This window comes from Lycorma delicatula, chromosome 4, assembly GCF_047948215.1.
Source record: "Lycorma delicatula isolate Av1 chromosome 4, ASM4794821v1, whole genome shotgun sequence".
Taxonomy (NCBI): domain Eukaryota; kingdom Metazoa; phylum Arthropoda; class Insecta; order Hemiptera; family Fulgoridae; genus Lycorma; species Lycorma delicatula.
The window spans coordinates 50,959,764-50,982,407 of record NC_134458.1 but is presented as its reverse complement, the minus strand read 5'-3'; the positions used below and the strand labels follow the sequence as shown (position 1 = coordinate 50,982,407).

The following is a 22,644-nucleotide window of genomic DNA, read 5'->3' as shown; positions in this document are numbered from 1 at the left end:
TTTACGTATAGTACGGATAGGCCAGTACGACCCGGACCTTTTCACAGACAGCAGCGCATCTCCAAACAGAGCCGCACGGTTAGACAAATAGTCTCGCACTACGGCCTGCAGGGCACAGGACCGTTGCGGTCCTCCAACCAACAGAGGATAGAACTCCAATACAAAGAAAGAAATGACCCCAACATGCCAAAAAAAAAATTGCCAAACACATCCACAGTCGGCGCCTTCCACTTCGGCAAGTGCACTCAAGATGGAATCCTCAGTGAATCCCCCTTCATGAAGCCATACTGGCCTCAACTAAAAAGACATTAACATCGATGCATTCCCGGAGCCGTTCCACGGATAGCCTCTCGGGGGGCTTGCCGATGGCCATCTCGAGACTGATGACTGTCGACCTAACTAGAGTCGTTTCCGGTTTTGGGAGCACCGTCACCAAACCCATCTTCCTGCAAGTCGGATAGCCGCTCCGACTGGGGCGCCTTGAGAGCTGCCTGCCGGGCGGCTCTCTTGTGACGGGCGGCGGGTGGTGGAGGGTGTCCGGGGCTCGTTGGTCAGTGCCCGGTCCTTTCTCGGTGCCATTCGGGAGGGCACTCGGTCTGTGGTCACAAGATCTGCGGCTTGCTCGCTCGTGATGGGGTCTCGCCCGCCCTGGCCCCGACTACTGCTTCATCTTCCGGAGCGCCTGGAGGCAGATTGTCCGGGTTCTCCTGGTGAGTCGCCACGAATGTTGGCGTGTGGTCACGACCGCCTGGCCCGCGCCGAGGGCTGGACGGTGCGCGCAATTGCATGGGCTTGGCGGCTGCCTTACAGGGGTTGTAATGTCGCATGGAACACAGTGAGCAGGTGGAATTGATGGCTGAAAAATTCAGCTGGTCCATCAAGACTGGCTGCGATAGGGTCCTACGGCGGCCAAGGCTAATGGACGGTCCCATCATCGTAGTCAGTCCGCTGATTAGAGAGTGCCTGTAGCCGTCATGACCTTCGCTTTTGGGAGGCCGTCTGTTGATCGCAGACGGCGGCCCGGAAAAAGATGGTAGTCCTCTGACCTAAGCGTGCTGGGCGCAAGGGTAGATCGTAGGTAGGCCCAAGCGTAGCCCCCTAACGGGGATTATCGTTGATGACGTGCGCGCTGAGGTCCTACGTATCTATCGGCGCGTCCGCAGTGAAGACGTAGCGTGCTGGGTGCAAGGGTAGATCGTAGGTAGGCCCAAGCGTAGCCTCCTAACGGGGATTATCGTTGATGACGTGCGCGCTGAGGTCCTACGTATCTACCGGCGCGTCCGCAGTGAAGACCTACGAGCCATCAAGGAAATCACACTCGTGTTTCGGAGAGATTCCATGCGCGAGTTGCAGCGCAACCCCTGGCAGCTCGCGAAATCGTGTTATGGGCGCAAGCCATTGCACGTGCAATCCGGTTTTCGCTCGAGTTTGGTGGTCGAGACGATACGTTGACATCTGAGGCGACTTACCGGGCGTTCCTGGATGCTCTGTTTCCGGATGCTCGGAAAGATGGTGTGGTGATCGGCGTCGGGGAGGGTGGGACGCCGTCCCTGGCGTGCGGGTTGTGGGTCCCGTGATTGTGGACCGTCTGTTTTCGCGAATGGCGCTGGGGGTGGCCGGGTGTTGGCTGGCTTGACTCGGATGTCTTCTGTCGCCTTTTGCTTGTCATGGGGAGCTCTTGGCGGGCGGTTCTCTGGGTGCCTTGGTTTGGGCTTCTTTCCGCTTGTCGGGAAGTGGCTTTGGTGAGGGTGCTTTTGGAGCCGGGAAGGGGTTCTGGTTCGGTCGGCGGTTGTCGGCTTCTTGATGGTTTTCGGCGGGTTGCTTCGGGGGGCTGGTTGTGGGGCGGCTCTGGGGATGCATCGATGTGAGATGTCTTTTTAGTCGAAGCCAGTATGGCTTCATGAAGGTGGATTCACCGAGGATTGCATCTTGAATGCACATGCCGAAGTGGAAGGCGCCGACTGTGGATGTGTTTGGCAATTTTTTTTGACATTGAGGCGTCATTTCCTTCTTTGTATTGGAGTTGTATCCTCTATCGGTAGGAGGACCGCAATGGTACTGTGCCCTGCAGGCCGTAGTTTGAGACTATTTGTCTAACTATTTGTCACAATCTGTTTGGAGATGCGCTGCTCTCTGTGGAAGGTCCTCATCCTGGGAATCCCGCAAGGTTTCGTTCTCGGTTCTCTGCTCTGTAGTTTGGTATTTGACGGATTTCTTTGGCTGACATTCCCGAAAAGGTTCGCGGCTCGTGCTTTCGCCGATGACTGTCTCCTGTTGGTTCGTGGTGGTTTGCGGCCGCGGCTTGCGGAACGGGAGCGGGCTGCTTTGACGACCGGTTAGGGCTGGATGGGTGTGTAGAATTTTGGGATTTTTGTGCCCAAAACGAAGTTTTTGGTACAGAAATCCCAAAATCTTGTAGACTGTGGTGAACCATCACTTCGGGATAGACGAAACCAGCTTTTATTATCTTATTTTGCTCGTCTCAAAGGACAGCAAAATCACCCGGCTTTTGACTCGTTCTTTAGAAATCCTAATTTAAGAAAGTACGAGGACCATCCACATTGTACTGCATCAGTAGGTGTTCGTACCCGACGTCTACTGCAGCATATAAATGTTGACACACCGTCATTCTTTCCAACGTATCGTTGCTCATATCCACCGCGGGGAATAAACCTTATAAATTTTACTTTTGACCTTACGACATACAATAAACAATCAACACTACCTATTGTCTTCCAGCAAATATTTCAGTGTGTTCTCTCCAAGATGAACCCAGACGCGGTGGTATACATTGATGGTATACATTCGATAAATGGATTTGCGTTAGTGTAATTTGATACGATAACGGCATTTTGAGTATAAGTAAACAAATTTCAAATTCTTCTACCTTTTTATTATTTTTTCAAAATTAGACGTTCATTATTAAAATTTATAATTATTAATTTTAATTAAAGATTAAAAAACAGATCACAAACTATAAAAGTTAGCTCTTATTCCGACTAATGAATATACAAGGATATTTTCACTAAACAATAATACTTATGCGATAAAAAGCAAACCTACTGTATTAGCGATAAAAATGGTAATTAAAAATTATTATGGCATATACTGGAAACAGTGTTCATAATTTCCAAAATAATGGATCGTATTTGTTTTCCGATTTAATAAATCAAAAGGATATCTCGATGCTGTGTGACACGACTGAGTGTCGTCAGTAGGAGGAAATCGTACGAATCAATAAATTAATACATACATTTACGTAATAAATATTTTCTTAATAAATAAAATCAAAATATTTCGTATACTCTACTTACATTATTAAAGTCGTGTTTTGCCTGATATCCATTTATACAATTTTATTTGTTACTTATTAAAACATTTCATCACAAAACTTTGTTTCACCGCAGTATATCGCATTAATGAAGGAAATACGCTAATGAAAATTAAACATATTAAAAAAAACTTATTATTAAAAACTTAAAATTCTTATTTTACTTCATTTTAAATACATAAATTTTAATTTAATCAATTAAAGGCTGTTACAAAAAAAAGAAAAAGATTAATTTTAAAATTAATATTAATATTAATGATTTATCTTTGCTAACTATATACAACTTAATTCTAGTTCTCTCTCTTTAGACAGCATTACGGGCTGATGAAAAAAAAAAACTTTACGATGACTAATATTTTTATGCCTCACCCTCTAATCGACATGAACAGCGGCACGTACACACCATTTGTTAAGTTTTTTTCTATAGTATCACTTGTCCTTGAAAGCATTACAATTAATAGCGTCTGTCTTTTTGTTTTAAACTATTGTCAGTTTTAACTGAATTCTTTTTTTTTAGCACAAGCGGCAGTGTAATTATAAAAAGAGTTTTAGACTATAACATATATGTTAACGTCTTATGCTTGTTATCAATTCCTTTATAGATATACGTAACTCTTGTACGAACAAATACAAAAAATATTTCAATAAATAAAACTTTTTTTCAGGCTTAATAGGGAATATAGAATGAGAAATTAAATAGATTCCTGTCTTCACCAAAACACGAATATATATTTTATATACTGATATACCGATTCAAAATGTTTATAATGATCGCCAAATGGTTATCTAATTAATAAACATCATTACTTTCATAGTAAATATTACTCTTAATTAGTAATATTATTGTGTTGAACATATTTTACATACATCACAGTCATTGATGTATGTATGTGATGTATGATGTTGCCAATGTGTTGTGTTTACCTTCAAACCGTTTGTAATCTTTGCAACGAATCTTACATGCGTAATAATGTAATAATAAGATTGATTACGTAATAAATAATTTGATCAAACCGAGTAATAAACCCACCGGGTCGGTCTAGTGGTGAACGCGTCTTCCCAAGTAAGCCGACTTGGAAGTCGAGAGTTCGAGCGTTCAAATACTAGTAATGGCAGTTAGTTACTTTTATACGGATTTAAATACTAGATCGTGGATACCGGTGTTTTTTGGTGGTTGGATTCGATTAACCACACTTCCAGGAAAGGTTGAACTGAGACTGTACAAGACTACACTTCATTTACATTCATACATATCATCCTCTGAAGTAATACCTGAACGGTAATTCCCGGAGGCTAAATACGAAAAAGAAAAAACTACGTAATAAATAATTTGAACATCTGCCCGAATATTTGTACATCTGAGAAACGTACAATTCACAGAGCTAAACACTGTCGAAACAATTTTACCGAATGCATTTACGGAATTACTCTTGCACTTCTCACCGATAAATTTATCGACGATGATAAGACAACACTCGTCGATAACTTCTTATCTTGGTTCTTATCTGTACTATAAAAATGTACAGAAAAACAGAACGGGAACGGAATATCATTTCATCTGTAAGCACACAACGCACACATTGTTAAAGTTATTTCACGATTGGGTGCATTACATTTTACTTTGGTAATAAAGATGAAGATGATTTTGAGGCCGTTTCTTGAAAGAAAATTACGAACATTTTTACTATCAAGATTGAACATTAGATTTGATTAAATAATACAAAGCTTCATCAACCCAATCTGTATCACCGGTATATTAGATCATTCTAGTTTTGAAGGTATTTTTATTTATTGTAATACTTCATTTGTGCTAGATTTAAAAAAAAAATCAGTTGATTAAAGCGAAATGTTTAATGATAAATAAATTTAATAAAACAAATTTCTTATAGTAACAAATGCTTTAATAAAATTAAAAAAATAAATAAATGAAAAATAAATACTTCAAGAGTTAATGATAAAATAATAAAATAACATAATTTATAAAATTGTATAGTTTATACGGTGACAGGGGACTTTAGCTAAGAGGAATTTTAGAGGTAAATCTTTTTTTATTTAATTTTTTTGGGATGAGGCAAAAGTAAAAACTTCTGTCAGTCTAACTAATGTGTCGAGGTGCGAGAGAGGGACGGGGTTTTTAACAAACGCAGGTGGCTTCCTTTGCTCTGATTGGCTACCGTCAGACAGTACTGAACAAGCGTTGTACAATTCAAATACAACCGTAAACATGTGTACATGTGTGTGTGCGTACGTATGAGTATTGCTGTGCGAGTAACACGTTAATATAGACGTTTTCTTATAAAGACATTTCTTATATAGACGTTCGATATAATTAAATTAAATCAAGATTTGTCGATTATTTTATATTTATTACATTTTATTTAAAATAATAATTAATCACCTTAAATTTTAATAAATTAAATAAAAATATTACGATAAAGTTTATCCGTTTTATAAAATGAAATACAGCATTAAAGGGTAAAAAAATGAATATGTAAAACTTTTGAAATGCGGTCCTATAGCAGAATGTTAAAAATCAGATGGGTGGATAAAGTGACAAATGAAGAGGTATTGCGGCAAATAGATGAAGAAAGAAGCATTTGGAAAAATATAGTTAAAAGAAGAGACAGACTTATAGGCTACATACTAAGGCATCCTGGAATAGTCGCTTTAATATTGGAAGGACAGGTAGAAGGAAAAAATTGTGTAGGCAGGCCACGTTTGGAATACGTAAAACAAATTGTAAGGGATGTAGGATGTAGAGGGTATACTGAAATGAAACGACTAGCACTAGATAGGGAATCTTGGAGAGCTGCATCAAACGAGTCAAATGACTGAAGACAAAAAAAAAAATGTAAAACTTGTAATTAACTCGATTATATTTAAGGTTCTAATAATAAAAGTAAGAGACGTCCACATAAATACAACAATGTTGCTTATAGCAACATTTACGTAATCGACCTACATTTATGTAATCCTTTTATGTTTATAAGAACAGAAAATATAATGTTATTTAATTCTTCAACAAACATCAACTAAACCGTTTGCCGACTGATCTCCTAAATGGAATCTTCCGGAAGGTCCCGGGTCCGAATCTCAGTCGCCGTTGGGATTTTTAACTTAATTTAATATAATGTACGTTATAGATTTAATTATTTATCAAAATATGAGTTATGTTGCAGCATGTATTTACTGAAACGTTTAGCAACGTAGTCTTTTGGAGAGGAAGGGCGGTGTTACCTCGACAGCATCACGGCTACCAACGGTTGATAAGTCGCTCCACATTATCTTTATTAATGCTATTCCTTACACGCATTAGTACCTAATACATTTTTATATTTATTGATTTGTATCGGCAATAGACCGACATCCAGTTCTTCACTTACGTTTATTTTCAATTTTAATAAAGCGTATATAAAAGCCAATTCTGACCGGAATTCGAACCCAGAACTTTCTGTCTACCAGTACTACCTACAATTCTGGTATCTTTTGCCATAATAATAACTAATAGACTTACTACAGGGCTTTAATGAAACGCTCCTGTAACCAGACGGATAAATGTATGATGGACTGTATCGAGCGGTTACCACCCGTACGGACTTATAAGCTACGCATCTGTTGTCTACGCTGTAATATAAAAAAAAATGTGTAAAACGTAATATAAATGTAATGTAAAAAAAATAAATACTTCATTTCATTTTGTTTGAACAAAATTTTATTCCAATAATACTAGTATAAAGGATCCTTTAATTAAAATAACTAACAAAAGTAAATTTATTTGTAAATATTCAGCGATTTACAAAGTAAATGTCCATGAACTGGTAAAATGATTGTTTTCTATTTTGTATAAACTGTTTACTTTAGAGAAATATAAATGTTTAAATTTTATTACCGATTTATTTAAAACTTTTCTCGACCTCTGTAAATATTAATTTTATAATATCGCCGTAGGTGGTTAAAGTAAATATCTCTCTCTCTCTCTCTCTCTCTCTATATATATATATATATATATATATATATATATATAAGCATTGCCGGGTCTGCTAGTATCAAACAAGTATGAACAGTGGTCACTTTGTTGAAATCATTTATTAGCGTCTGTTTTTTGTTTTGACTACTGTCACTTTTAACTGAAATTTCTTTTTTGTTTAGCACAAGCGGCAATGTAATTATAAAAAGAGTTTTACTTTACAGTACATATATCTTATATACATAACTCTTGTACGAACAAATACAAAAAAAAAACAAATATGTTACTATTAGATCTGTTATAATTTTCTTTTTCTGTCGTAGAGTATGCTCAGAGCAGAGAATGAAATAGCACGTACCTCACTCGATCGCGTTGCAAGTAAGTTTTTAATTTATATTTTGCATTGATTTTATGTTTATTATGATAATACTAACAAAAAACGAAACAAAATACACACTAGAACCGTTTAAAAATTGCCTTCTAACTGTTGAAAATGTTTTGCAGATTAATTCGACAAAGAGTAAACGGTAACGGCCAGCAATGTCTGTAATCCCGTCTGCCATCATGTTCTTCTGTAACGCTGAAACCTGTCGTGCACTCGCTTAAACCCTTACGATTAATACGATTAGTTTTTCTGGTAGAAGGAAGAACAGAGATCTGCCAGTGACTTTCTTTGTCGTGAAATGTAGACGTTAGTGTACAACTTAATTGTCACGATGCTTACACAAATAAATAACATTATTTACGTGTAAAATTTAAATAAAAGGAAATAAACTCGTAAAATAAGAACGGTACATCCCAAAATTGACACGTAAAAATCAAAATATTATAGTTAAATAATGAATATACATTATAATTAATTATTTTCTGGCACTTGGGGTAACGTGACAGGTCCTTTCAGTTGTGCAACAATTTATTTAAATTATTCAAACGTTTCGTATTTTATCCATAATTTTTTTTTTCTTTTAAAAGTATAACGCAAATTTCATATTTTTTATTTCGGTTACGATCTTAAAGATTACAGATGACATCGATCAAAATTTTTTTGAATGTTTAGGATGTCGAGAAACAACTTGGAACGGTAACCGCATTCGTATGATTTTTGGTCAGGTAATCTTCAGAGACGAATTTGAATTTTCTTCAGATCCAAACATCCTGAATTTCCACTCACAGTCGATTGAAAACTCATTTATTTGATTTCATAAATCGGACAAAAGTTTTAGGGGAAAAATGTGTAATTTTGTAGTAAATGCCATCGTGATTGCATAAGGGGGAAAGCAAGATCTTTGAACATATTCATTAAACATGTAATTATAAAAATCCTTTTTTTTGTTAATTTTCTTTTTAACTACTTTCCTATTAGTAATTGGAGAAAATCGATTTTTAGACCGATCGATGTACGGGAACGCATTGCAAAAAAAAAATTGATCGGTAAATTTTTTTTTAATGAATTTGTGAAAATTTCTGTCATTGAGTTAAGAGAAAAATATTCACAATTTTTTGTTAATTTTATAAAGGTATTCGTTTAAGCTAACGATGAACTGTAATCTTGTACTTCAAGTTGTGCTTTAAAGTTGGTCTGATTAAAGAATGACAAATGCACAGAGTCGTACAGTTTCATGGATAAGATAAATTGACAAGTAAGGTTATCTAACTAATTTGAAATATAAAAAAAAATTGTAGAGTTTCAAAACTGATTATATCGGTATCTAATATTTTGTATTGTTGTTTTAGTCATATTTATACTGAGAATTTTTACTTTCTTATACGAAGTAAAGAAAGTATTGTGATCGCAAAAAATTTCGGTTTTCAAATTTTAAAAAGTAGTTGAAATAAGTAAGTCATAACAGACTAAACAAAAAAATGCTCTAGTTAATTTTCAAGGGCAAAAAGTACGTTATATAAGATATACGTGCATGCTGCGGTTAGAAATGGGGTGGGAAGGCAAGACGATTGGCTGCGTGTTGAAGGTTTAACTTTTAACCGATTTACTGTTCAATTCTGCTACGGTATAGAATAGGACTTTTTATTACACAGTTTTAAAAGTTTAACACACACACACAGATTCTTTAAGAAAAATTAACTATAAAAATTTGTATATTTTGTGAATGCATTTTTAAATATTATTAAGAATTCAAGATTACGTTGTACGGAAGATAGTGATTAAATTTTTTAACCTAGAAAAACAAAACCAAGTTTGTTTTTATTAAGACTTATTGAACGGCAATTTAATGAGTGAAATTCAAAAATTTATTAAACCTCATGATTAATAAATCAAAAATTTTACACGTTCTTACTTTTACTGTGCTACTAAATAATTGTTATAATTATGCCCAAGCTGAATTCAACGATATTTTTAATTAGCTGACAACTAATACATTATTACTTATCGATCTTGTTTTTGTTTGATATCAATAATTTTTAGCTGACTTAAAATAATCTTAATTCGAGGAATAATTTGTTGTAAACGCATCATAATTAAAAATGTATATAAATTTTTCAATCTCTTAATAAGATTTAGAGACAATTTTATTTTGTTTATTTATTAATTATCATAAATATTTTTTGAACAAACAGTGGCAAAAAGTGTGTGTTTCAAGCTATATAATTTTTTTAATTATTATTAAATTTCTTATATGTAAAATTATGAATAATTTCTTTTAAAGTATTTATGATGACATCTACCGATCTCAATTTCACTTTCGTCGTTAACGTCATATATATATATATATATATATATATATATGAAACAGATTTGGTAATTTTTTTAAGCTAATAATACTTGAACTAAATTTAAACGAGTTGAAAATGTAATCGGATGATTTAATAAAGCTTATTATCAGGAATCTTAAACTGTTATATTTTGTTAGAGTTATTGATATGTAGAATGATTTTTATATTTTATTAAGGTCTATTCTAACATTTAATTTTATTTAATAATTATTTTCAGACATACATTTTATTTAGTAAAAAAATAATGCATTTTACATTAGCTTGATTAACCAATATGGCGGCGTTATTTTTATAAAATTAAATTTTATATAGGAACTGCAATGAGTTTTGAGAACTAAAAAACAAAATACTTTATTCTTTTAAATGACCCTATGAGAATTGTTTTGATTTTAAGTTTTGTAACAATACATATATAGCGGGTACTGAATAGCAGATCTGAGTATTTGAAATTGACAAGAAAACATTTGTCTAGGCATGTTTAGCCTGCTTTTTAAAAGCTGTTCTAATGAAGCACAGAATGCAGTTGTTTGTCTCTACTATACTATTTTATAGGAACTAAAATTGAATTTTCATATGAATGTAAATGAAAATATTAATAATTATACAAAAATATTTTCTGGCACAAAAATATATTGAAAAATACTTCGATTTGATTATACTTGAAAATTACAAATACTTGAACATTTGAATCTGTTTATTTTTATGGCTGCTGAAATAAAATATACTTTAGGAAACGATTGCATTCATAACTTTTATATGAATTTAGTTTAAAATTTACATCGCATAGTATTTTATCAGAATTATTCTGAAAATTTACAATTAATTTCTTTATCGTAAGAAGAATGGTACTTAAATGAAAAAAAAGTACTAAACCAGAGCAATAAGACCAATGGAGAGTTGCCAGGTAAAGTTGCCATAATTTCAGTTATAAATGATTTTATTACTTCATACTTTTACATACATTTTTGTCTAATCTTTGGTTTTCATTCTGTATAAATGACCATAAAACTAAAATCTTCTTTCTCAGATTAAGAACCTTAAATTTTACTGTACATTTGTAAATTTCTATATTACTTTTCAATTTATAAATTTCATTTACATATTTTTGTCCCTGAGTTTTCTTAAGATTTTTATTTCTACTTTTGCTATTTTTTGTTCTAAAAATAAATGCATACATTCTGTCCCATACAGTGTTTCTGATAGAACTGCAGTTTTTTAGCGCCTCAATTTGGAGTTATATAACAGGGAATTTTTATGATAAACTTTCTTTATGAGATGATAGGCAGTTTCGATTTTTTGTACTGTATTCCTCATCCCACACATTTTTCAATTATATTTGATGTTATGATTTCTCTCAAATATTTACATTTTTGTACTCTACTTACTTCGTTGATGTCAGAAATTTTAAGGAATTTAGTTCTTTTTTCTTTTTCTTTGGAAAAGTAATTAGTTTTTTTTCATAAGAAATTTGAAGACCAATTTGCTTGCAAATTCGCTTAGTAATTGAATTCTGATTTTAGCCTGAGTGGTTCTGAAAGTTACTTACTTTGAATTTGAGTTCTGTTTTCTTTGTCGTTGGTAAATCAGTTAGTTTTTCACAGTGCAGGGTAATAACCCTGCACTGTAGGGTTTTATTAAACAAGTTAAAATTGTCTTGCGGTTAGATATCGTACAAAGTATATTACTAACATTTTTTGGTAATCGACATGTTATATTTCGACACAGTGAAAAGAAAAATTAAATAGTATTTAATTTTTCTTTTAACTTTTTTGAAGAAGTAGGAAGTACGGTATGCTCTGGCAAATTACAGGATTTATTCTTTCAAATCTTGCAGTTCAAGCAGCAAGTACATCCTATTTATTCTCTTGACATATTGCAGAGTATATTATTTATATTTTTACAAAAAAAGTTAGAAATGTAATAAGCTCACTTAGGTTTAGTACACAGAGTATATTAGTTATATGAATTTTATTAAGCAAGACCCGTTGGTATTAATATATAAATTATTTATATAATAGTTTCCACTTCCCGACAAATTTTAATAGTAATGTTCCAGCGCTTTCAGATTATTAATCTATCCTCATGAACAATGATGTGTTATGCTCTATAATTATTTACTTTACATGTCATTAATTATAATAAATTAAATTTTATAAAAATGTAATTATAACAATCGATCGTCAAAAGGTAAAATAAAGTCAACATTATCCATCATGTCAGTATGAAGATCTCAATTGTTATGTTTATTAGTATGAAGCAGTATTACCGTCCTGAGAATTAAAATTATTGTTTAATATATGTTTGAATTATATTAATCAAACAAGTATTCAAAGTTTTATAAAATTCAATTCAGTATAATTAATGATATGTGACGTAAATAAAGTATAACACATCATTGTTCCTGAGGATGGATTAATAATCTTAAAGCGCTGGAACATTACTATTAAAGATTGTCGGTAAGTGGTAACTGTTATATAAATAATTTATATATTATTTATGATTTTACTGAACGAGAGAAAATGTTATATTGCTCTCACATAGTACAGGGTGTAATAACTACCTTTATTGATGAGGCAGCAAATGCTATATACTTTGACACAGTTACGGATGCATTATCAAGCTTCTTGTTGATTTAGCAGCATATCTTGTAAGCTATCGTATTGCGTGCTGTATTTAATTTTTTGTCGAGCAAGTAGGATTTGGGCAAGGAATTGAGCAAGTAGTAATACATTCAGGATGTATTATTTATTTTTGCTGAAAAATTAGAAAATTTAATATGCTATGACGTAGTTAATGATGTGTTATTCAGGTTTTTTGAGCGCTTAGGGAATATGATATGCTCTGATGTAGTACAGGGTATGTTATTTGTTTGTACTGAACAAGTTAGAAATTAAATATGTTGTGACAGTGGACAGCACATTGAAGGTGCTCCCAAAACAGCGCCACAGGAGCACCCCATTTATTATTAGTTGATGGTGATGATAAGTTTAGCTTGCAACGAGGTACCTTACAACTCCAACCTCACAGGCGATCTCCACGGGAAGCTCATTATTGTTAAACAAAATTTCTTAAATTTATTTAATATTATTTTATATAATGTAAATTTAATTTTATTATTTTTGTAATATTATTCATTCGATTGAATAAAATCATTTAGTTCAAAATCAACCCACACAGTAAAGACTCACAGTTCATTAATTCAATTCATGAAAGTTTTTGCTTCAACCAGCAAAGCTCCACTACTATATGTAGTGGAGCCTACATATAGCTCCAAATACTATATATATAGTAGTTTGTATTTCCTTTATATAAAGAAATAGCAATCAGGTTATATAAAGAGATACATATAATTATCTAAAGATAAGATGAATCATATATATATGTAGGGGGATCTATTACAACAAAGGTGGGGATAAAATATTGTTATCTAGGATTGTTAGACAATTTAATTTTTTATTATGTAAGAGAATTTTGTATGATTGTGTATGAATGTGTATTTGTCACCAGCGGAAGATTAAAAAATTACAAGTAAAAAATAGTGAATTTAATTTATAGGTATGTATAGTTGATTGGTTAACCCGTGAGATTAATAAAGATAATATTATTAAGTAAAATATGTATTGATATTATATTTAATTCTACCCAATCAAGAGGCAAATAAGTTACATTTAAGTTACAAATATACATATTTATATATATATATATACTTTTTTTCTAGATGAAATATATATAAAAACCTTCTCAGTTATGCCAAAAAACAGGGGTAACATTTGGTTATAATTAATTTAGTTGATGAAGTACAAAGAATAGCTAGATCCAGGTCCTTTGCAAAATTTTGCCACTTGAACTCAACAAAATATGAATGGAATAGATAATATGTCGGGATCTTTCCTTTTAACACAAAATTTTTAATTTTAGTAATTTAATGTTGATGCTAATACGTTTTTTATTTTAATGTAAATTACAGTCTTACATATACCTCTGCTTGCTTTGCTTGCTCCTAGTCTTATCTTTTTGTAATCTGTTTGGAGTACAAAATCGTGCCCGAATCGCTTTGTTTATTTTTTTTTTTGTCTTCCGTCATTTGACTGGTTTGATGCAGCTCTCCAAGATTCCCCATCTAGTGCTAGTCGTTTCATTTTAGTATACCTCCTACATCTTGCATCCCTAACAATTTGTTTTACATATTCCAAACGTGGCCTGCCTACACAATTTTTTCCTTCCAATATTAAAGCTATTATTCCAGGATGCCTTAGTATGTGGCCCATAAGTCTTTTAGCTATATTTTTCCAAATGCTTGTTTCTTCATCTATTTGCCGCAACACCTCTTCATTTGTCACTTTATCCAACCATCTGATTTTTAACATTCTCCTATAGCACCGCATTTCAAAAGCTTCTAATCTTTGCTTCTCAGATACTCCGAATATCCAAGTTTCACTTCCATATAAAGCGACGCTCCAAACATATACTTTCAAAAATCTTTTTCTGACCTTTAAATTAATTTTTGAAATAAACAAATTATATTTCTGACTGAAGGCTCGTTTCGCTTGTGCTATTCGGCATTTTATGTCGCTCCTGCTTCGTCCATCTTTAGTAATTCTACTTCCCAAATAACAATATTCTTCTACCTCCATAATCTTTTCTCCTCCTATTTTCACATTCAGTGGTCCATCTTTGTTATTTCTACTACTTTTAATTACTTTTTCCATTTTTTGCTATTTTTCCCCTGGTAGGTTATATTTTTATGTGTACTTTTGTGCGTTTCAGTTTCAGGATTAATATAAAAATTTTAATTAAGATTACTTTGATTAGATTTTTTATCAGTAGACATATCTCCTTGTCGTGTATTTTTTCAGGTTCAACTAAATTTATATTATAACTGCATAAACATTATTATTAGTTAGGTTAAGTTGTGTTCACCGTCCAAATCTCTATTGGTGGAGGAACCCCATTTATGGACGCCTGGGCAGTGTCGGGTTCGCTAACAGGTTCCACAAGATTTTATTAAGTGTGTATACGTATATACGTTCGTGCACACTACCCCTTAACTTTATGGTCGAAATCTTTTTTATCCTCTACTTAGCACCGGTGAAATCTACCTAAACCTGAAATCTACCAAAAACCTAATTTTGTTTTTGGATTTTGGGCTTGATCGCAATCAAAAAGGGAGGAGCACAACTTGATGTTACAAGAGCCCTAAATCTAAAATTTCAACGCGCTACGACTATGTGTTTTTAAGTTATGCGAGATACATACGTACGTACGTACAAACAAACGTAACGCCAAACCAGTCAAAATGAAATCAGGGATCGTCAAAACGGATATTTTCGTCGAAATCTGAAAACCGAAATTTTTTGCGATCACTACCTCCTTTACATCGAACAAGGAAGTAAAAATATATTCCTGCTATTAAATCAGAACTGTTTTCGTAAAACACAGTATAATACTTCGGCTTACGAGAAAAGATGTTACGCTGCTTCTGTTACCGTTTTAATAAATTACCGAAGCGTTTATAAGATTTTCCCACCGATTTATTTAAAATAGCGTATGCGTTGCTCTTCAAGTCCTTGAGAACGTTCTTGCGTAGATTCACGTTGTTTGCGACCATAAATCGTAGCACCCCTAGAAGTTCTTCTTTCTATCTGTGACTTTGGAGTTACGAAAATATTAATACCAGATTGAATGTCGAATCTATGCAGATTACGGATATGGCTTACCCTGATGTAAATTCTTAGTTCAGGTACTAAAGATGTAAAGAGTGCTACTCTATATAGTCGTAAATTTGTAACGGTCGTCATTTCCTACATTTTATTATCAAATTAATTTACTTTTACGTATATTATGATACTAATACAAATTGATATTTTATAGATAACGAATTAAATTTAGTAAATCACATAATTACTGTTTGAAGAAGTCGATATTAATTTATACAACGCATTAAATTTTGTTAAAGGAAGTTATAGATTTTTATTTTTGTTTTATGATTTACATAGTAGTGAGATTGATTATTTAAACTGCGGTTGGTAACCTTCCAGTTTCAGTAGTTTTTGTGGTTATCGGGAACAAACGAAAAGATGTCAATATATGTAGAACCGAGGTTAATTATTTTGTTTTCCTTCTGGACGCTACTTTGTGATTTTCAACAAAAAAAAAATTATTTCTCAGAAACTGGTAAACTTACATTAATTAAATTTGGAAAATCTAAATTTTTATTTTACAAAATAAAAAAAATTAAACATCTTTACCTATTAAAAAATTTATTAAGCTTTTTATTTTGAATAAAATGACAAACGATCGAGTACACAATGAACCCGGCAGTACGCGTTTTTATCCGTTTCTATTTCCTCCATCAAATGTAATAAAAATTATTAATTACAAATAATAATAGTAAATTAATAAAAATTACCCGCTTTTAATATTTTAAAAACCATCGTGTCCCTTCGACGTTGTACGCTTGGAAATACAAAAAATTTGTAAATGTTTAATCTAGAACATTTATAACACAATATTCGTATAGATAATCTAGTATTAAAATAGGTCTTTCCTTTAGTTCTACAGTCTTAACATTTTTTGCTTTGCTTCTGCGCGTACGTGTGTATGTATTGAGACATAATGGCGCACAATTAGATCACATATACAAAAAACCAAGAGGGTTAAAGAAGTGAACAGATTTGTTAGTAACTCATAATAAATCGTTTCTACTCGCTCAATCAGTGTTCCTTTCTCTCTACACAGATATGTATGTATGTATGTATGTATGTATGTATATGTATATGTATATGTATATATATATATACACACACACAAACATACATACATACATACATATATATTAAAACGTATTACCCATGTACAAGAGATACGGAATTTCAATCCGTCTTTTTTTTAAAAGATAATTTTTGACAGCTGTTATTTTGTCTACAAATAAGAGATGATTTATTATTGCATTTATGTCGAATGCTTTGTCTTAGATCAGTTCGGTTTCACTTCTTTTTAACGGTTTTTTTGTATTCACTAGTTTGCAGCTGTTTTATATCTTTGCTAATGTACTTTACTATGTACAGGTCATATTCTTTGTAATAAATATTATTTATACCATTTCTATCTAAAATTTTCCTTCAAAGATATTTCCACTCCCATTTGAATTATTAAAAAAAAACTACGTAATCATTTCTTTATTTTTTTTCTCTAAAATATATATATTTTTTCATTTTATATATTGATTTAGCTATTTGTCAATGCGAGCATTAATTACCGGACGATTTACAATCGCTGTAAAAATATGTTTTATATTAAAATTAATTAAGTATATTAGTTCTTTCCTCGTCAAGAACATTTGCACAGATATATACCTTATCAAAAAAGTTTTTTAATACTTGTACGACAGATTAATAACAGAAAGTAAATGTTAAAAATTTTATGGTATTTGTTTTTTAGTCCTTTAAATAAATATCCGCTCTCCTAATATTATAACTAAACTATTATTGTTGTACTATATTTTTTAAATGCAGATTATGGATGCCGGTTGCAAACCGGTAAATAAGTACGAACCCCATTCTTTTCATTATCTTGAACGAATTCAAACGATTAGTGAAGGAAAGAGGCGCAAACAAAAACGTAAATTCAATTCCAGATGATACCGCTATCTTGTAAGTATTCATAGCGGATGAAGAATTTCCGTATATATTACGATATCTGTCTAAAATCGGGTTAATCAACATTTCTTCCGATTTAGATACTATAAATTCCTTTTACCTTTTTGTGGATTACTTTTTTAAGATGCGAATTTTAATTTCATAACAGGGAAAAGATAATAATAATTACTGCACATTAAAAAATGCGGTAGGAATGACAAAAAGAAAAAAAAGTTATAATCGCATATACAAACAATCTAGAATTCGCAATCATCATCACAAAAAGGAATCAAAGGCATATAAATATGCATTCGACTGATGTAATATCAGTGTTGGTTTTTATGAAATATACCTGCATATTAATATAGAATAAATTTATATTATATGTAGAAATTAGTTTATAGAAGCAGGTACAGATTCAGAAAAGTGTCTTAAGGAATTTTTTAAGTATGTAGACGAAATTATTTCTTACATTTCAGCGCGTTTAGAAGTCGATTCCATATTTTTTTTAAATAATTATTTATGTTTAAAAATGTCAAGAGTTGATTAATAACAACTATGAAAAAAGATTATTTTGTAATAGGAACATGCATCTAACTGTAGATTTTAGTATTTTTTTGTGTGATCAGTCACATGAGCATCGCATAACCTCGAAGCTTATGCGTTAGGCATATGAAACAGACATTTTGTAAAGTATGTAAAATGTCATGCCTGACCGGTATTCAAAACTGGAACCCCTCCGGGTGAAAAGCCGAAACGCTACCATTCCGCCACGGAGACAACTGTTAATTATCATCATTTTGTTTTCAATAAGCACCTTTTCTAAATTTGGTCGCTGTTAAACGTAAAAAATTTGGAAATAAATTTTAAACAATATATGAGCGATGTTTTTAATAATGTTTTTTTTTTAATATCCAAAGTTTTTTTTTTGTCTTCAGTCATTTGACTGGTTTGATGCAGCTCTCCAAGATGACCTATCTAGAGCTAGTCGTTTCATTTCGGTATACTTTCTACATCCTACATCCCTAACAATTTTTTTTACATTCCAAACGTAGCCTGTCTGCACAATTTTTCCTTCTACCGGTGCCTCAAATATTAAAGTGATTATTCAAGGATGCCTTAATATATGGCCTGTATAAGCCTGTCTGTTCTTTTAACAATAATTTTCCAAATGCTACTTTCATCAATTTTCTGCAACACCTTCTCATTTATCACTTTATCCACCCGTTTGATTTTTGACATTCTCTTATAGTACCGCATTTCAAAAGCTTCTAATTTTTTCTTCTCGGCACTGCGATCGTCCCAAGTTCTATTTGAATTTAGTTTATTAGTAAGTCGATTGAAATGTACTGTAATTTATTTGATTGATTCACACTTCAGGATTTCTGCTCAACTCTACTTTAAACAAATAAACTTATTCTCAACTAAATTTATACGAAACAAAATCTTAGTTAGCGATTAATGTACCATTACGATGGAAGATCAATATCTGACAAGTATGGATTTTCTTCGATGAAGATCGACACGTACCAAATACGTCGGTGAAAGACCGAAATATTTGCATATTTGGACCTTTCCCGATGCATGTGACAACACAGATAAGCTCTGGGAGTGATCGAAACGATAACGAGAAATTAAAAAAATATCACTCCGTACCAATCGACGGCAAATAGATTACGATAAATCCTGGCAAAAATGGAAGTTCAATTTTAGCCAGACATAACCTACGTTTGCTAATCTCGTCCGATTAACGTTAACTTTTCAAATTAAGTATATTATTTCGGAGGAGATTAATCAAATTGACCGCATTTATTAAAAAAATTAATCAAATTTTCAGCATTTTATAAATCAAAAGGGTCAATCAAGACATACAGATTTTGTTATCTGAATGGATGAACAATAACAAACAAATGATCGGTCAGATGGTTTGCTATTCAATTTTTTTATAAAAATATTTTTATTCAACTTTCACCATCAGAATATCTGAATGTGGTGAATCTGATTATCGCCACATTAAACGTTGGAGAATAACATATATAATTCGTATACTCGAATTCAAATTCAAATTTATTCCAGTAATAATATTACAAATACAGGGTTATCATAAAAGAACGGTGCGGTTTTTAACACGGTTGAAATTAAAACAGAATTATTTACAGTTTTATGTTTTTTATTTTTCAAATTTGTCGTCTCAAACATTTTTTTACATAATTAATAAATTTCAATATGTGCGCCCTTAGTCGCTCTGCAGTTGTCCAAACGATACTCGACTTCTCTCCAAACATTAGTTAACATTTCTTTGTTAACGATTGTCATCGCTTCATTAATCCTGTTTTTTAAGCGGTTTAAGTAGCGATTTTTTTGTAAATAAACAACGCTTTTGATGTCCACAAGAAAAAAATCGTAAGGTGTCAGGTCTGGACTCCTTGGAGGCCAAAGTACGGGTCCTCGCCGGCTCTATCCATCGATCTCCAAATTTTTCGTTCAAAGCGTCCGTGACCGACGCATTGAAGTGCGGGGAGCACCATCTTGTTGGAAATGAAGTCTATGAATGTTTTCGAGTTCATCCGGCTGAGCAAAGCGATAATCGGTTAACACGTAAAGATACGCGACTCCATTAATTGTTTTTTCAGCAAAGAAGAAAGGCCCTGTTACACGATTTTTCATCGCACCACACCAAACATTAACTTTAGGCGAATCGCGTTGTTTCTCGATAACTGCGTGTGGGTTTTCAGAGCCCCATGGATTCGTGAATTGTGTCTTTTTAAGCATCTATTAGCGTGGAATGTAGCTTCGTCTGTAAAAATTATATCGTCTAAAATTGATTCGTTTTCACATATTCTGTACAACATTTCAACAGCAAATTGTAACGTTTTATACCATCATCGGGTTTCAATTCCTGCAGTATCTGGATTTTATAAGCGTGTAATTTCAGTTTTTTACGTAAAACTTTGTGAACTCTTGATTTTGGAATACCTAATTCGACGCTTCGATGGACTTACCCAGGACTTCTAATCGCCGATCGTCTAATTAGTTCAACCGTTTCGTCCGGTACACTTGGTCTGCCGGTTGATATCTTTCTCTTAACCGATCCGGTTTCTTCGAATCGTTTGAACCGACGTGTTATGTTATTTTTGTGTGATGGATCTCTTCCGAATTCACGTCGAAACGCACGTTGAACTAAAATTCCGGATTTTAATTAGGCCATCAATAAAACACACTTTGCTTTGTCTTTATCCGAGAACATAGTAATTCGCTAAACTCGCCGCAACAACAATAGAAGAACTGACGTTGCGGTTACAACTGCTGATAAACAAACTTTTGGGTTGGAGGCTTTCGGGGATACCGATATAACATCTAGAAATTTCCCTACAATCTTCCTATGAATTACTGAAACCGCACCATTCTTTTATGATAACCCTGTATATTTATATAAAGTTTCATTGTTTGGAATACCTGAAGCGACATAAACGCTTCATTTTTTTAACCTCCGGTACCGCCGTTATGTGTTGTTTCAGAGGATGAGATGAATGACGATTTTTATAGCGTGTGAAAATGCCATGCCTTCCAGGATTCGAAATCGGGACGTCCGGATGAAAGGCCGAGACGCTACCACTCGCGCCACGGAGGCCGGCATAAAAACTTCATTGCCAAAGGTAATCCTAGCCTATTAAACGGAATTCGTATGCGTGTCTGTCTGTGTGTGTTCTCCTTAATTTAGCACCGGAATGTACCGATCACTAGTGGAATATCTCGATTTTTTAGTAGGTCTCATCGTGGTCGTGTGTGTACTTCTTATATTATTATATATCGAACTACAGTATATATATTGAAGTTTTGGGAAAATTTAGTTTTTTTTTAACCGGATCCGAATTTTTCAGTCCTAGCGTTCTAAAAAATCTCGTTCGACCCCCTTTGATGATAGCCCCATCCGCTTCCAGCGGTACCCGTCGGCTAATAATATTTTCAAGCACCCCCGTTGCGCCATTTGGATATTAGGGAGGGGTTTTGCGATTGTGTGCCACTGTAATATCACGGCAACCGCTCGTCCGATTTTCAAGATTCAAACGGCGTACGGATCGGCAGGTCGAGCGCTAACTTTATAACGCATCGGGTACACTCTAGATCGACCGGATTTCTGTTATCCGGAAATTAAATCGTTTAGCTCTATGTTTTGATTGAATTCGCCCACAGTAAAACGTATCGATCCGATCTTCGCTAAATACGGTAAACCTTTGCGTTAGCGCAGCTGTAAAGTATAAATTTATGAAGTCTAAAAAGTAGAAAATAAAAAAGATGTAAAAAAAAGCTTTTAAAACGTCACTCTTAAACTAAACGCACTAAAAGGGTAAAAAATAATTCTAGAACGGTATCTCAGAACGGATTTGACAAAAGCTTTGATCGTGATACGCAAGATTACGTGAAAATCAAAACTACAAATTAAAAATTTGTTTATTTTGCCGGTTTTTTTCTTACGCATGGGGAATGGCCTAAAGAGTGATGTGCAAATACGCATGAGAAAAAATCGGCGAAAACGTCAAATTTAATTTGAAGCTGTTACACGTAATCGAATGTATCACCGTCAAAGCTTGTTGTCAAATCCATTCTGAGATACCGTCCTAAAATTATTTTTTAATGAGTTTAATTTAAGAATGGTGTATTAAACATTTTTTTAAACATATGTTCTATTTATTTATGTGATTATTTTTCTTCATAAAATAACGAACTATAACCAAAAAGTAGGCGCCGGAATGCACCGATCGCTATCGGAAAATCCCGATTCGTTAGTATCTTCCTGGAGTTGGATTCCTAATTTAGCTTTCGTTATATCAATTTTCATCATTCAAAAAAAAAATATTTTTTACAGAATAGGTGGACCGAGACACCGCCCGCCAGGAGGGCAAGCTGTGGAGGGCATGCCTCTGCAGCTAGTAATACTTAAATGAGTCTTAAAATATAGCCTGATCTAAGTACAA

At 33.3% G+C, this 22,644-nt stretch overlaps 1 protein-coding gene across 2 annotated transcripts in view; it reads left to right on the top strand.

Moving 5' to 3' along the window:
- LOC142323387 (uncharacterized) overlaps window positions 1–22,644 on the top strand; it is a 208,246-nt gene that overhangs the window by 81,548 nt on the left and 104,054 nt on the right. For both annotated transcript variants that reach the window (XM_075362947.1, XM_075362948.1), the window contains exon 5: window positions 7,622–7,676. The gene's annotated coding sequence lies outside the window, so the exon portion shown is untranslated. The remainder of the gene's footprint in view (window positions 1–7,621; window positions 7,677–22,644) is intronic.